The sequence below is a fragment of the Alexandromys fortis genome, unplaced genomic scaffold (genome assembly GCF_014885135.2).
Source record: "Alexandromys fortis isolate MF-2015 unplaced genomic scaffold, M_Fortis_MF-2015_v1.1 scaffold_50, whole genome shotgun sequence".
Lineage (NCBI taxonomy): Eukaryota > Metazoa > Chordata > Mammalia > Rodentia > Cricetidae > Alexandromys > Alexandromys fortis.
In genome coordinates, this window is record NW_026067932.1 from 11,442,155 (window position 1) to 11,456,745 (window position 14,591).

General features: G+C 42.7%; 1 protein-coding gene across 1 annotated transcript in view; it reads right to left on the bottom strand.

Moving 5' to 3' along the window:
• The window catches only part of Bpifc (BPI fold containing family C), a 40,697-nt gene extending 36,407 nt beyond the window's left edge, over nt 1–4,290 (bottom strand). The window contains exon 1 of the mRNA XM_050145759.1: nt 4,217–4,290. The gene's annotated coding sequence lies outside the window, so the exon portion shown is untranslated. The remainder of the gene's footprint in view (nt 1–4,216) is intronic.
• Between the last annotated feature and the right edge of the window lie 10,301 nt (nt 4,291–14,591).

Here is a 14,591-nt window from a genome sequence, read left to right on the forward strand (position 1 = left end):
AAAACAGGGCCCCAGTTCCTGAGGACAGCATCCACACAACTCATTGGATGTAGAAAGGTTACAAATGTTTCTTAACTTCTACATCAGTTATGAGACCTCATATGGAGTTGTAACCCTTAGCTTAAGAAGCTATAACCCAATCAATATTTAGTTACCGATTTACAGTTGTTGTCTTCTTCTAACTGGACATTTTTCAGCTTCACAAGGAATGACTTGGTCATGCCAGCACTTCTGATAGCAACTGACGCAGGGCAGGTAGTGCGTAAATATTGAATGATTGATTGAATGAATGATTCACTGTCTCCTTCACAGGCTATGAATTGGGTCACATATTCCTTACAGGTTCCTACTTAACTCGGGACAGTCCTGAGACCTTGGTATGTGATATACTTGGCCCTGTATTGTGATTGCCTCTTTGCCTATCTGTCCTTTCATCAAGGGGGTGTTTTACTTCTGAAACTTCAGTCTAGCACAAGGCTTAGCTCAATGTAGATGTCCAGAAATACCTTGTTGAGACAAACATACTCTCCAAGGAAAGAAAACATTGCACTCATTGCTACGTCACCTATGTTTGGGATGTAGAAGTAACTAATTGTTTGCTTGTTGAATTGATGCCACCCCATTTTCCACGTGGCTGAATCACAGATGCCAATCGCAGCAGTGGCGTAGACTTATTTCAAAGACAGCCAACTTAATACACACACCACACACACCCTGACTCTTGTTTGGGGTGCTTACAATCTGAATTCACAAAATCACATGAATTTAAAACAAATCCAGCAAGGTGACCTTATGGAGGTAGTCAAGATGGAGGCACTTGTGAGAGCCCTGTGCTCAAACAGAAGGAAGGATCTGGCCAGATAAGGGTTAGACCTTGGGAGCACTCTGAGTGGAGAGAAAGAGGTGGGGGTGCTTGGTTAATGGAGCTGAAAGTCTGGTTGGTGGTTTGTAGGTTTAGCGGCGAGATTGTGGAACTGGGGCGATGCAGGCAAGTCATCCTGGGAATAGCTTGTACAGGACAGAATAGTGTGATTAGGGACTGAGAGTCCCCAAGAATAGTGTGATTAGGAAAGGAGGGGCCCCCAAGGCTGCTGCTACTTTCTTGGGCCTTTGGGTAGAATGGAAAAAGATGTCCCTGGTTGGAACAATATGGTGTTAGTGGAGAGCACATTAGGAAAACAGAATAATACCGTATGGTTTGGGGGGAGTGAGGGCCTTTCCTTTAAGCTAGTGATTTTCTCTAGCGCATAAACCACCAAACCCACATAGTGGGTCTGTGCTTGGATTGGAATTTCCTGGAGGGCCATGAGGGTTGGGAAATGACTCTTGACTTACTGCCTAAGTCCATCTTCAGGTGTAAACCTACCCAGTTTGGCCAATCTGCTTGCATCTCTCACCCAGTTTCCCAGGAGCCTCCTCTGCAACTAACATCCAACCACAGCGGACCCCCCAGTCCCTAAACATGTGGATAGTGTCCATCTAGCACCACTGCTCATGCTGGTCTTTATCTAGGCTGCTGAACCTATGTTCTCTAGAGGTCTGCTCTGTTTTATTATTTTTGCTTGTTTGGATATGTATTTGTGGTGTGTATGAAGGTGAGTATGCATTGCCACGGGTGTGGGTGTGTATATGTGTGCACTTGTATGCACAGGGCTGAAGTGATATCAAGTGTGTTCTTCTCCACTTTATTTACTTATCATGTTCAGCTCGCCTAGACGGGGAATCCTGTCTCTCAAATGTCGGGATTACAGGTAGCCACTACACCTGCCCTGTTTTCTTTCTTTCTTTTTTTATAACATTAGGGTGTGTGTGTGTGAGAGAGAGAGAGAGAGAGAGACAGAGGAGAACAATTTATTGGATTGGAGTTGATTTTCCTTCCACCGTGTGCATTCTGGGGATTGAACTCAGGTCCTCAGGTTTGGCAGCAAGTGCCTTTATCCACTGAGCCACCTCACCATCCCCCACCCAGTCTTTTCATAGACTCAACGGATCTGAACTCTGGCCCTAACACTCGTGCTTTATTTACTGAGCCATCTTCACAACCCCCTGAAGGTCCAAGTTAAACATTTTCTTTCTGAAGTCATTTCTGACTTCCTTAAGCTAATCTCATTCCTTGGTGAACTATAGATGAAAAAGCATATTTATTTATGTGCCTATGCTTACTTTCTTGAAAAGCATCTGCCTCTCCTACCAGAATGCAAGCACATAGTTCAGATGCTTCAGACCTGGGACACAGTGGTTGATTGGTAAGTGTGGGAGAATGGCCAATGAGTGAATAAAGGAAGTGATAGCTCTTATCTCACTCTGGATTGTGAAACCCTGTCTCGAAAATCAAAAAAAAAATCAAGATTCTAATTAGATAAGAGAGGCTCTAGAAAAGACTGGAACAAAAGAATAAACAAGCTATGTATACAGAGAGAGAGAAAGAGAGAGAGAGAGAAAACATATGTATGTGCACTTATGTAGATATCTCCCCATGTATGCAACATCTACATGTCTCAGTGTCTAACAGTGATAAAAATAGTGACAAATGAGTGTATTTTTAAAAACCAATCACAGAATTCACAAGGTAGATACTGTTTCATCTCCAATTTAAATGCATGGAGATGGAGATTTATAAGGTTTGAATGACTTATTCACCCCATGTGCATCTGAGGATCAAGTCTTGTTCTTCTGGTTCCTAATTCTAATGTTATTAATTTCTTTTTTATCAAATGAGCTGATAAATGCTAGATTTTCATTTTTATCCAGAGATTTTTTTTTAGGTGGGAATTCCTAGGTGACATCTTCAGTGTGGACAAGTTCAGCCAGCACCAGGAGGTTTGCAAGTGTTTCTGAGCAGCTCTCTCTTAGTTTTGCTTGGGCACAAATGGAGTTTTAAGTCCTCCTCCAGAGGTAAAAGCTCTTTTGCCTCCTTGGCTAAAGGAAGTGTCTGAATCGGTGTACTTGGATGGTGATTCAGGAACTCAAATTGTGTGTAGAAAAGCATATTTCCCCTCCAGACATCTTAGGAGAGAATTAAATTACTGAAGTAGAAAGGGCTGGATTGTCCATAACTTTCAGTTTACTTGTTTGTCTGGGATGATGATTTATGGGCAGAGGAGGATAGCAACCCTGTCAGGCAAGGCGATGACTCTGGAGAGGCTAAGTAATTTGTCTGACAAGTAAGGGCAGGATAAGCTGCCTGCTCAAGAAAATGACCCAAGAGCACTCACAAGCCCTCCCAGCCAGTAGCCTATTTTGCTTCTCAGGAACTGTTCCTTTCTAAGACTCAGAGCATATTTCCATAGCAATATTTCCTTGCCAACACACAGAGAGAAAGATGCCCCTAGATTAAATGGTGTTATTCCCTAACACCAGGAGCAATAAAACACCAGTACACTTAAAAAAAAATTCTGGATGCTCACAGCTCATTGTTATTATTGGCAGGAACCATGACGGATGTGGAAACCCTGATTAGGGGAGCGAGGAGTGAGCCAAACACAACATTCTCAACAGAGGCACAAGTTGAAAACTTGAGTTCAATGGGTTGGAAGATGTCTCCACTAGGGTATTCCAACACATAGGTTAAGAGAAAAGGAAGATTGTTTATAAAAGTGTAAAAGAAATATAGGCAGAGTTGGTGAATCTTTCAAGGGATTCTATCCTTACATCCGTAGTATAGCAAGATTTCCAGGAACAGGGGGCACTGAAATTTTCTGCCAAGTCGTTCCTTTCTAAACGCGGAGTTTCACACCGACAAGTTTTAGGGTTCAGACGAGTGGAGGGCAGGTTTGTGGTAACAGGATCCAGGTCGCCAGTGTGGTTTGAAACACAGCGCCAAAGCACAAAACCCAGAATGGCTCCTTAGTTCTAACCACAATGACGAGGGACAAGAGAATTTTCTGCCACTTGCTAGATTCCTCTCTGAAATGGAGGATAAAACAAATAACCAAAAACCCAAACTCCGTACCACCATGAACCAAATCAAGTTAGACTGTAGTCCATCCAGATCGACTCTTTCCTCTTCCTAGGGCCCTCCAGTCTTCACTAACCCTCTTCCCTAGGAGGATCCGGGAGAACAGGTATGACAAACACAGCATGAGAAACTCTAGGCAGACACCAGTAAGAATTCAGAAAGCATGACAGCTGACTACTCAAGTCATGTCTGCATTGAAGGTCCCCGTCCCGAGTTCCTGGGCTAGCAGAGACCTGAAGTTTTGTTTGAGATTCTTACCTCAAGCTCCAGAAGTGTCCAAAGTTGGGGCGTACCTTCGCTTCCCTTCGGCTTCGAAACAGGAGTGTTCACTACCTTGCGCCTTGATCGCAGCTGCCGAAACGTCAAGATAATTAAGTCTGAGTCATCCCAGCCATGAACTTTTTTTTTCTTTCAGATGACTCTTTCAAAATGTGATATGTAATTGCTTCACTACGATTACCCAATGGCATGAATGAATACTACAGTCTCTATCTAGATGAATAGACAAGGCCACCCATGCAATCATCACCTTCCTATAACACGTGTGTTCACACGCCAAATACACACACAGCATACGAATGAAAGTACTGGGCTATTTTAACCAAAAAGATTAAGAAAAGACTTCTAATCTATTTTTAAAAGGTGTTTATACTTGTTGAACTGACGCAGATGTAGCTCAGTAGCAGAGTGTTTACCCAGCGTGCCCCAAGCCCTGGGTTCTACCCTCAGTATCTGGGAAAAACATGAAAATACTGAGATGGAAGACGGGGAAGAATCTCCTTTGGTATGACAATAAGCCAGGTCGGGGTCCAGATCCACTACATAGGATGTTGTGTAGACTTTAGGTGATCAAGAGATTCCGTCTGAAAGCGTGTGACTTGATAACCAGTCTGGCCTAGTTAGCATCTTTATCATTCAAGGCAAGACCACAGATGGCATCTCCAAGGGTTTGCTCCTTTTCAAATGCCACAGTGACTTCCTGTCCCAGCATTTCTTTGATGCAAGCTGTATCTGGTTATCAGCCGCTGTATCACTGTGGTTTACATTACTTAGACAATGTATTTGCTTTTTTTCTTTCTTGTAACAGATCTCCGTGTAGCCCAGGCTGGCCTCAAATCTACAATACTTTCCCAAGCATGAGAACTACAGGTGTGCATCACCACACTTTGCTAGTTAGCGCGTTTTGAATGACTAGGGATTGGATTGCATGATATGTAATAATTTATTCACATTAAAAGCTTTTTGGGCAAGATAGGGTTACTGTCTCAGTTTTTCCAGGATGTGTGCTTTCAGTATTAAAGTAAGGACAGCTTGGGTGAAATCCAGATGTTTAGTTTCCACAGCGAGAACAGCAGGCACATTCATTTAGCAATATCCCCACTATTGATGAGTTTGCAGGTTTATCATAAAAATTACCTTGAGTTCTAGTTACCTCCTTAACTTGATTTTTTTTTTAACCCTGGTAAAATGTGGTTCTGCCTGAATTGACTCTGTATATCAATAGGGAACACTAGCAACATGAAAATATGCTGTTAATGCGATAAAATTTTAGTGGCCTTGCCAATGGTAACATGAACCTGGAGACAGTCATCATAGACGAATCTACTTATTCAGTCAAAGAACATTTGTCAAGGACTTATGGTAGGAATGAGCTTCTTAGGAGAAAAGACAAGAAGAGCCCTGGCTACGATGCAGACACCTTCTAACAGACAGGAAACAAAATGATTAAGAGACCAATAAAAGCGAAACTGTACAGATGGTAGCATGTACTATTCTATGGTTTGCATGCTGAATGTCCCCTCTGAGGCCCGTGTATTAAAGACTGAACTGTCAGGTGGCATTATGGGGAAATGCTGGAATTTCTGAGTGGTGGGACCTCATAGGAAATCCTTAGGCTATTGGAGGTAGGCCTTTGGAGAGGACTGGGGACCTGGGATTCTCCCCCTTATGTCCTTGATTTCGTGACACTAATTTTCTTCTACCACAAACTCCTACCATGTCACAGGCCCAAGTCAACGGTGTCAAACTGTCACAGACAGGAACCTGTAAAACGGTGAGTCAAATACACCTGTATTCTCTATAACGTAATTGTCTCAGGTAATTTTTTTATAGTGATAGAAAGCTGACTAACGTACATTATGAAGGAAATAAGGGCATGTAGCCGGTGAGGTAACCTTATAATTGGTAGAGTGATGTAGCTGCAGGAGGCCAGTTTGTCGGGATGGTCCAGGCTGGCTTCTCTGAGGAGGTAACATGTGGACTGAGCTGACTATTAAAGTCATTGAAGGGAAACAGTGAAAGGGGAGGGGGCAAAAATGTGAGCCAGGGGAATGATGTGAGGATGGACAGAGCAGTAGGCATAGTAATGGTGACGGGAGATGTGTGTGTAGTTTGAGTTCAGGGGAGAGGTCTCTGGAGTCATCACCCAGAAGTGAAGGACATCATCTTGGCATAGGGTCCTGTGATGCATAATGGGAGAAAATGCCAGGCGCCACACAGATAAGCTCACGAAACTGTACTGTGGCCCTTTTTAGTGCATTAGAAAAAGAATGCAGCAACTGGGTATCAAGATGCAGAAGAATCCAAATAGATCCATATCTATTGCCAAGCACAAAACTCAAGCCCAAATGGATTAAAGACCTCAATACAAAACTAACCACACTGAACCTCATAGAAGAGAAAGTGGGAAATACACTTGAATGCATTGGCATAGGAGATCACTTCCTAAATATAACCCCAGTAGCATAGACACCGAGAGCAACAATTAATAAATGGGACCTCCTGAAACTGAGAAGCTTCTGTAAAGCAAAGGACATGGTCAACAAGACAAAACGGCAGCCTACAGAATGGGAAAAGATCTTCACCAACCCCACAGCTGATCTCTAAAATATACAAAGAACTCAAAAAACTTAACATCAAACGAACAAATAATCCAATAAATGGGGTATAGACCTAAACAGAGAATTCCCAACAGACAAATCTCAAAATGGCTGAAAGACACTTAAAGAGATGCTCAACATCCTTAGCCATCAGAGAAATGCAAATCAAACAATTCTGAGATTCCATCTTACACCTGTAAGAATGGCCAAGATCAAAAACACTGATGACAACTTATGCTGGAGACGTTGTGGGGAAAAGGGAACACTTCTGCATTGCTGGTGGGAATGAAAGCTGGTACAACCCCTTTGGATATCAGTATGGCGATTTCTCAGAAAATTAGGAAACGACCTTCCTCAAGACCCAGTAAAATACCACTTTTGGGTATATATCCAAAGGATGCTCAATCATGCCACAAGGACATGTACTCAACTATGTTCATAGCAGCATTATTTGTCATAGCCAGAACCTGGAAACAACCTAGATGGCCCTCACCATGGATAAAGAAAGTGTGGTACATTTACACAATGGAGTACTACACAGCAGTATAAAATAATGACATCTTGAAATTTGCATGCAAATGGATGGATATAGAAAAAAACATATTGAGTAAGGTAACCCAAACCCAGAAAGACAAATATAATATGTACTCACTCATTTGGCTTCTAGACATACAGCAAAGAAAAAAAACCAACTTACAGTCCACAATCCCAGAGAACCTATACAACAAAGAGGACCCTAAGAGAGACATACATGGATCTACATAGGAAGGAGAAAAAGACAAGATCTCCTGAGTAAATTGGTAGCATGGGGTCACAGGAGAGGATAGAAGCTCAGAGGGGAGAAAGGGAGGGGAGCGGAGAAAAATGTATAGCTCAATAAAAACAATAAAAAATGCAGAAGCAGACATGGAGGATGAACGATGTCACATATCCTAAGGAAAAATTTATAAAATGTCTTTAATCATTTCTGCTCTCTCTTCCGCATCTTCCTAGACTGGCACCAATAGTTTCTTGTCCCACCTCTCCCTCTTGAAGAGGAATGCAAATTTGTCTCTATGGTTACAGTCATTCCCTCCATGTCTCTGGGGTATTGGCTCCAAATGCCCTGCGGTCCCCAAATCTGCAGATGTTTAAATTACCTTCTATCCAGCAGGATAGTATTTCACATAATCCAACCACATCCTCCTGTGTTCCTTAAATTATCCCTGCATGCCATGGACCTCAAAAGAGCAACGCAAATAGTTGCTCTCCTGTGTCGCTATGGCGACGGTGACAGCAAAAGTCAGGGCAGGTGATGTTTTTCCCCAATTATTTTTGAACTAATAGAAGTGGAAACTCGGATAAGGAGGGCCACGTGCACTTTTTATAGCTATCCTTAATTTGACAATCAACAGATGCTTTTTTTTTTATGTGACATTTCCCTCTTAAGCAAATTTGGAAACATCTTAAGTAACAGCTATTGGGAGTTGCAGACCCCTGGCCCCTTGACTGTCTTTGCCTGCCTCAGACCCTTTGCCTGCTAGAGTGAACTGAGCAAAACAACTAGTTTACCTGTGTCTGCAGCTGCTCTGAGCATGAGACCCTGATGGCAGGGGAGTGGGTTCAGGTGAGACCTTCGGCTGAGAGATCCCGAGAGCTGGGGCATGGCCAGAGCCCTGTATAAGCTGCCTCTGAGCACAATAAAGTTGGCATTCTTGGCATTCTTGTATCAAGGATGATTCATGTCCCTGTGTCTCTGCCTGTGTGTGTGTGTGTGTGTGTGTGTGTGTGTGTGTGTGTGTGTGTGTGTGTGTGTATAGCACAGACTCAGGCTATGTGGCACCGCGGACCCAGACAAGGGTTTATGTGGCAGCAGCCGCATAGGCCTGGGCATCACCATGGTCTCAGGTGGCAGTGCCTGCCGCTCACACCAGGCTGTTCCTCACTGTTGTAGCGTTTCCAGTTCTGTCTCTCTTCCATCTCTTTACCACATACTTGCTTGCTTCCTGGAGGCACCCACCCAGCGATGCCTGCGTGAGGCCCAGAGTCTCAACACTTTCTAGATTTTTTTTTTAACTTGAAGACAAATCACACTGTTTTATGGGATGGGACAGGGTTACCTGTATATGGGGTAGGAGTGAGCCAGAATGGCCAGTTTGGAGGCAAAAGGCACTTCCAGCTTTGCTCCCTGTTTCCCCACACTTGTGCTAATGAAGACTGATTAAAAGGGAACCCCAAAAGGAGACATAAGAGATATATGAAGTGTGACCTATTATTTATTATGTATTTGTTATACTTTGGGCACTTTCCATATATGAGCTCCCTAAACCTCTGTCAATGTTAGGAACAAAGACTATCTCCATGCTATAAATGAAGACCTTGAGGTCAAGGGCTGATGTGGGATTTTTTGACACCTGTTTTGTTATATGTAATTTTACTATGTTAAAGTTAAAACCTTCCTTTTTATTTAAACAGAAAAGGGGAGGTGATGTGGGATTTCCCTCTGTATGCTGGGATTACTATTGACTAATAAAGAAACTGCTTTGGGCCTATAGAAGAGCTATAGGGGAACAGAAGTAGGCAGGGAAAACTAAACTAAATGCTGGGAGAAAGGAGGACAGAGTCAGAGAGAAGCCTTGTAGCCCTGTTGGAGACAGACACCAGAAGTTTATCTGGTAAGCCATAGCCACGTGGTGATACATAGATTAATAGAAATGGGTCAAATTAATATGTAAGAGTTAGCCATTAAGAAGCTAGAGCTAATGGGCCAAGCAGTGATATAATTAATACAATTTCTGTGTGATTATTTTGGTTCTGGGCAGCCGGGATGAACAAGCAGAGAGCAGCCGGGAACCAACAAGCGGCTTCCCTCCAACAAAGGGCTGTGTTGAAGCTTGGCATCAGTGCTTACGTTCAAGACAGAGGTGTCTGTTACACTATGCTGGCATTTTAGGAAGGTCACTGAAGGGCAACCCACAGTTCAGGGCATGGGGAAGGTGGGGGAGAGAGGAGGATACTGTTACATGGTAACCCATCTTGTTTCCCCACCAGCTAATTGAATTTGTGTGAGTAATACAGATTTGTGTTTTAAATTACTACCAGAGGAAGTTGCCTGGAATTTGTTTGGCTCTTAAGAGAGATGGATGAGTCTACAGTCTGGGTAAATGATCTTGCCGCCTGGCATTATCTCCACCTCTCCTCCATGTTTTGTTTTATAGGTCACAGGTGTTTGAAATAACATAACTGAAGGGTTTTGGGAGAAAAGGTACAGACTTTACCTGTGGGAATATATGGAGTCTGTAAGCCTAAAGGCAGCGAGAATTGTAGGCCAACGGGGTATTCTAGTTAACTTACAGGGTATGGGCTAATAATTCTGAAGACACTATGCATGTACGGCAGAACAATTAAGCAATAAAGTAAACAGATGGCAGATAATTGTAGCCGGTTTTCTTATAGTTGGACTGGGAAGTTGGAGATAAGCAGGGGAGGATGCTGCTATAGAGAAGGCTGGTCCAGCTCTCAAGGGAAGATGCTACTATAGAGAAGGCTGGTCCAGCTCTCAAGGGAGGATGCTGCTATACAGAAGGCTGGTCCAGCTCTCAAGGGAAGATGCTGCTATACAGAAGGCTGGTTCAGCTTTCAGGGGAGGATGCTGCTATACAGAAGGCTGGTCCAGCTTTGAGGGGCAAACCTAAATTCAAGGGCATCCTGTGACTCGGTTAATCCTCTCCTTGGTGTTCACCTCTGTGGAAAACTGCAGGGCCATCTGATACACAGAAGGAAAGTGCCTCAGGTAGCTATGACTGCTAAAACTCTAGTGAAGAAAGCCCGATACTCCCAGAAGTGCAGTAACCCCACTCTACCCTTTAAATACAGCAAACTGGAAAAGAAAGCTGTTTTCTCTTCTAAGTAAAAGAAACCCAGAGGCGGTGTGACCCGTGCATGTGCCATTGCTCTGCTCTGCCAGGAACTACAAGTTTTAGCCTGTGCTACACTGGCTACGGCAGGAGGCTGTGATTCCCATGTGAATGGATCAGAGTTGGATCTATCACAATATGTCTGGTTACATATAAAAATACATATTCTATTATGGAAATAAGATATAACCTTGCTCAGTTAGCCAGGAAGGCTTAGAAGCAAAGACGCTCCATTAACAGTGACTATAATTATCACCCAGACCTTGGCGTCAAATACCATTCTCCAAAAAAATGGAAGTAGGAGGGATTCTTAGAAAAACAAATTGCTAGTTTTGGTCCTGGGGCAGAAAATACACAAAATTATCCCATTGTATCTCATAGCTACAGGAAATAAGAAAACACTCAAAAATGGAATTGAATAAAACAAATGAATGAAAAAATACAGAGATGAAAAATGAATACAAGAACCAATAGAAGACTCGTCTTCCGGTGGACAGAGCTGGGCAGCAGCAGCGGCAGCAATGAAGAATTAGTTTTAGACTATGATAAATAATGTAAAGTAAGCATTTAATTTACACTAATATAATTGACTGGATGAAAAAATAAACAAATGTGCAATGTAGACCAAACCAGAACAAATTTAATTATTGATTGATTTTTGAGATATGAGCTTACTATGTAGTTTTTGCTGGTCTGGAATGTAGATTAGGCTGGCCTTGAACTCACAAAGGTGATCCTGCTGCTGCTTCCTGAGTGCTGGGATTAAAGGCATGCAACACTATGCCTGGCTACTATTTACGTCAGGATCATGCAACCCAGACTGATGGGGCTTGCTAAGTAGCCAGGGATGACCTTGAACTCTTGATTTTCCTACATCTCCCAAGTGCTGGGACTATAGGCATGCACCATTATACTTAGATTGTGAGATGCTATTGATCAAACATGGGGCTTTGTGAATGTGTGGCAAGCACTTTACTGTAAGTGAGGGCACAGGAAAAAAACCACTGAAATGGCTGCTCCATGACTGGGGGAAGGCTTTTCATTGTGAATAAGAGAGACAGAATATCCAGAGACATTTGGAAGAGTCCAAAGCAGAGAAAAAAGAAGTAGATGGGACATGGCCAGGGCTACGAAAGTGGAGCATGGAAAAACCATGTGGGTTATATGGAGGATGAGTAGTTTTGGTGAGGGAAGCTTTTGAACTGGAGCAGTCTGGGACGTTAGGGTAGAAGACATAGTGAGAAGGGCTAGTGTAGATGGAAATTTCTGTCCCACCTGGTCCCTCAGCTGTTCAGTCCCAAAGAAACACACAGAGGCTTATATTAATTATAAACTGTTTGTTCTATTAGCTTAGGCTTATTATTAACTAGCTCTTACAACTTAAATTAACCCATAATCCTTGTCTATGTTTAGTCACGTGGCTTGGTACATTTTCTCAGTGAAGCATTCTCATCTTGCTTTCTCTGCATCTGTCAGGTGACTGCATCTCTGCCTTTCCTCTTTCCAGAATTTGACTAGTCCAGTTGCCCTGCCTATACTTCCTGCCTGGCCATTGGCCAATCAGCATTTTATTAAATCAATACAAGCGACAAATCTTTACAGTGTACAAGAACATTAGCCCACAGCATTCCAGGATGCTAGTGTGGGTTTTTAAATGCATAGCAAGTGTGTGTGGACAGGGACTCAAGGAGACAGAAGGACAGCGTGGGCTTTGATATGCAACCACAAGTTAATGTGGCCAGACAAATGGAGAGCCATTTGTTCCCTTGCCAGAGTCAAGGGACCATAATGGAAATGACTCATTTTGGCATATAGAAACCTGTTTCACAAGTTCCTGAGGAATGCTGAAAGTAACTGCCAGCAATCCTATGATTGCTAAGCCAGCATGAGCCTCATGAGTCAAGATGATCATTTTCGACCAAGTCAATAGGCCTGCTCTTTTGGGGGTGCTTGTGGTTTTCCTTTGGACCTAACATTTACCAACTGAACTATGTCCTCAGCCTAAGTCTGAACAATCTATACAGATACCCCCACCTGCAATGAGTTGGAAAACAGCCCCTATTTTAAAGTTTTTAAAAATTTTATGTGTATTAGTGTTTTGTCTGCATATCTGTGGACTATATAGTTTTCTGGTGTCCACAGAAGCCAGAAGGGCACATTGGATCCTCTGGAACTGGAGTTACAGATTGCTGTGAGCTGCCATGTGGATGCTGAACATTAAATCCAAGTCCCTCAGAAGAGCAGTCCGTCCTCTTAACCACTGAGATATCTCTATAGCCCTAGAGGGTGTCAAGCTCCCCTCCCCCTGTACCTTTTTATGGGAAATCACACACTAAAGGTCAGAGCGCGGCCCTAGAGTGCACCTGTCAAATTCAGGGTTTCCTATCAATATTTGGACAGCCTTCCTTATGCTTCTGGGAAATTCTAATAAGCTCTGCCCCCCTAAAGAAAGTCAGATTCTGATCTTCAGTCTCTTTTGTGGTCAGGATTCAGGGATGGGGCCCAAAATTCCTTAGAGCACACCCCTATAAACTCTTGATTAGAAAGAAAAGTGAGAAAACAGAATCTTTTTTAGAAGTGTCATTTGTTGGTGCAGGAAAAAGCAAACAAACAAAAACAAAACAAAAAAATCACAAGGTGTCTGGTGATAGCAGAGACAGCGTCAGCCACACCCCTGTGTTCTCTAGCAGTGGTGACAACAGTTTCCTCAGGTAGTCCCAACTTTGGTACCTTCCTTATCAGGCAAGGTCTTAGGTGTGGTTATGAGTTTTCTCCAATTCTCCCTAAATCCCTTGGGCCATATAGTATCCTTTTAATTCATCCCTTCCTGGGTAGTTGCCCAGAGTCAATTTCCATTGGCCAGAATTGAAGACCTTGATAGTAAAGACTCCCTTACAACTCTTCAATGGCTTCTCATGTATTCTAGAATTTGTCTTAAACCCTTTGCCTAGGCAAAGACTATCTCTTTCATAAAAATTGGTTTTCTATTACAGTCAGTCTCAAACCAAGATATATATCTATATATCTATATATCTATATATCTATATATATATCAGATATATTCAATATTCATGCTTTTGGTTTGATATTCTTATACTGAAATGTTGGCTTGTAGCCAAAAAAAAAAAAGATAGAAAAAAACCTGTTACTTTTGAGGCTGGGTCATAAAAGACTTATTCATAGCTTCTGTCTTGGTTATTCTTGGGTCACTTACTCTGAGGGAATCCAGCTGTCATGTTATGTGTACATGCAAGCAGATCTCTGAAAAACTGAGGCAATAGGTTGAATAATGCTTGTAGTTGAATCTTCAGGCAGACCTGGCAGGAGAGCCCGAGACAGAACCACCTATCCATACTACCTCCAAGTTCCCAATCTACAGAACCTATGGAGAAACGAATGTTTTATTGATGTAGGCTAGTAAGCTTTGGGGGGCAATTGTTAGGCATCAAGACAAGACACTGTGCAACAAAGACCAGCAACTACAAGCTGCTTTAAATTTTGCTGAAGCTTGAGGGAGGTAAAGAAAGTGGCTTCAACTTCAAGTTCCTAGGAGCAGTGCCAAGGAAGAAATGGGGCAGGGATTGTTAATTCCACAGAAAAAAAGTTAATTTTTTTTCTGTGGTGGAGGAAAAACCACCAGTCTAAATCATGATGGCCAAATTAATTAAAACAAGTTTTTTTTTTGGTTCCTGTACAAGAATATCTCCCCCTAAAGGCAAGGTTCAAGAGACCAGCATTGGACATGGGTAAGACAAAGGTTGTTAGGGAGGAGGGGCTTTCCAAATGGGGGATTTGGCAGGCAAGCAGGTGGGGTTATAGGAAGAGAACACAGGGATAACACGCTGGCCATAACAACCT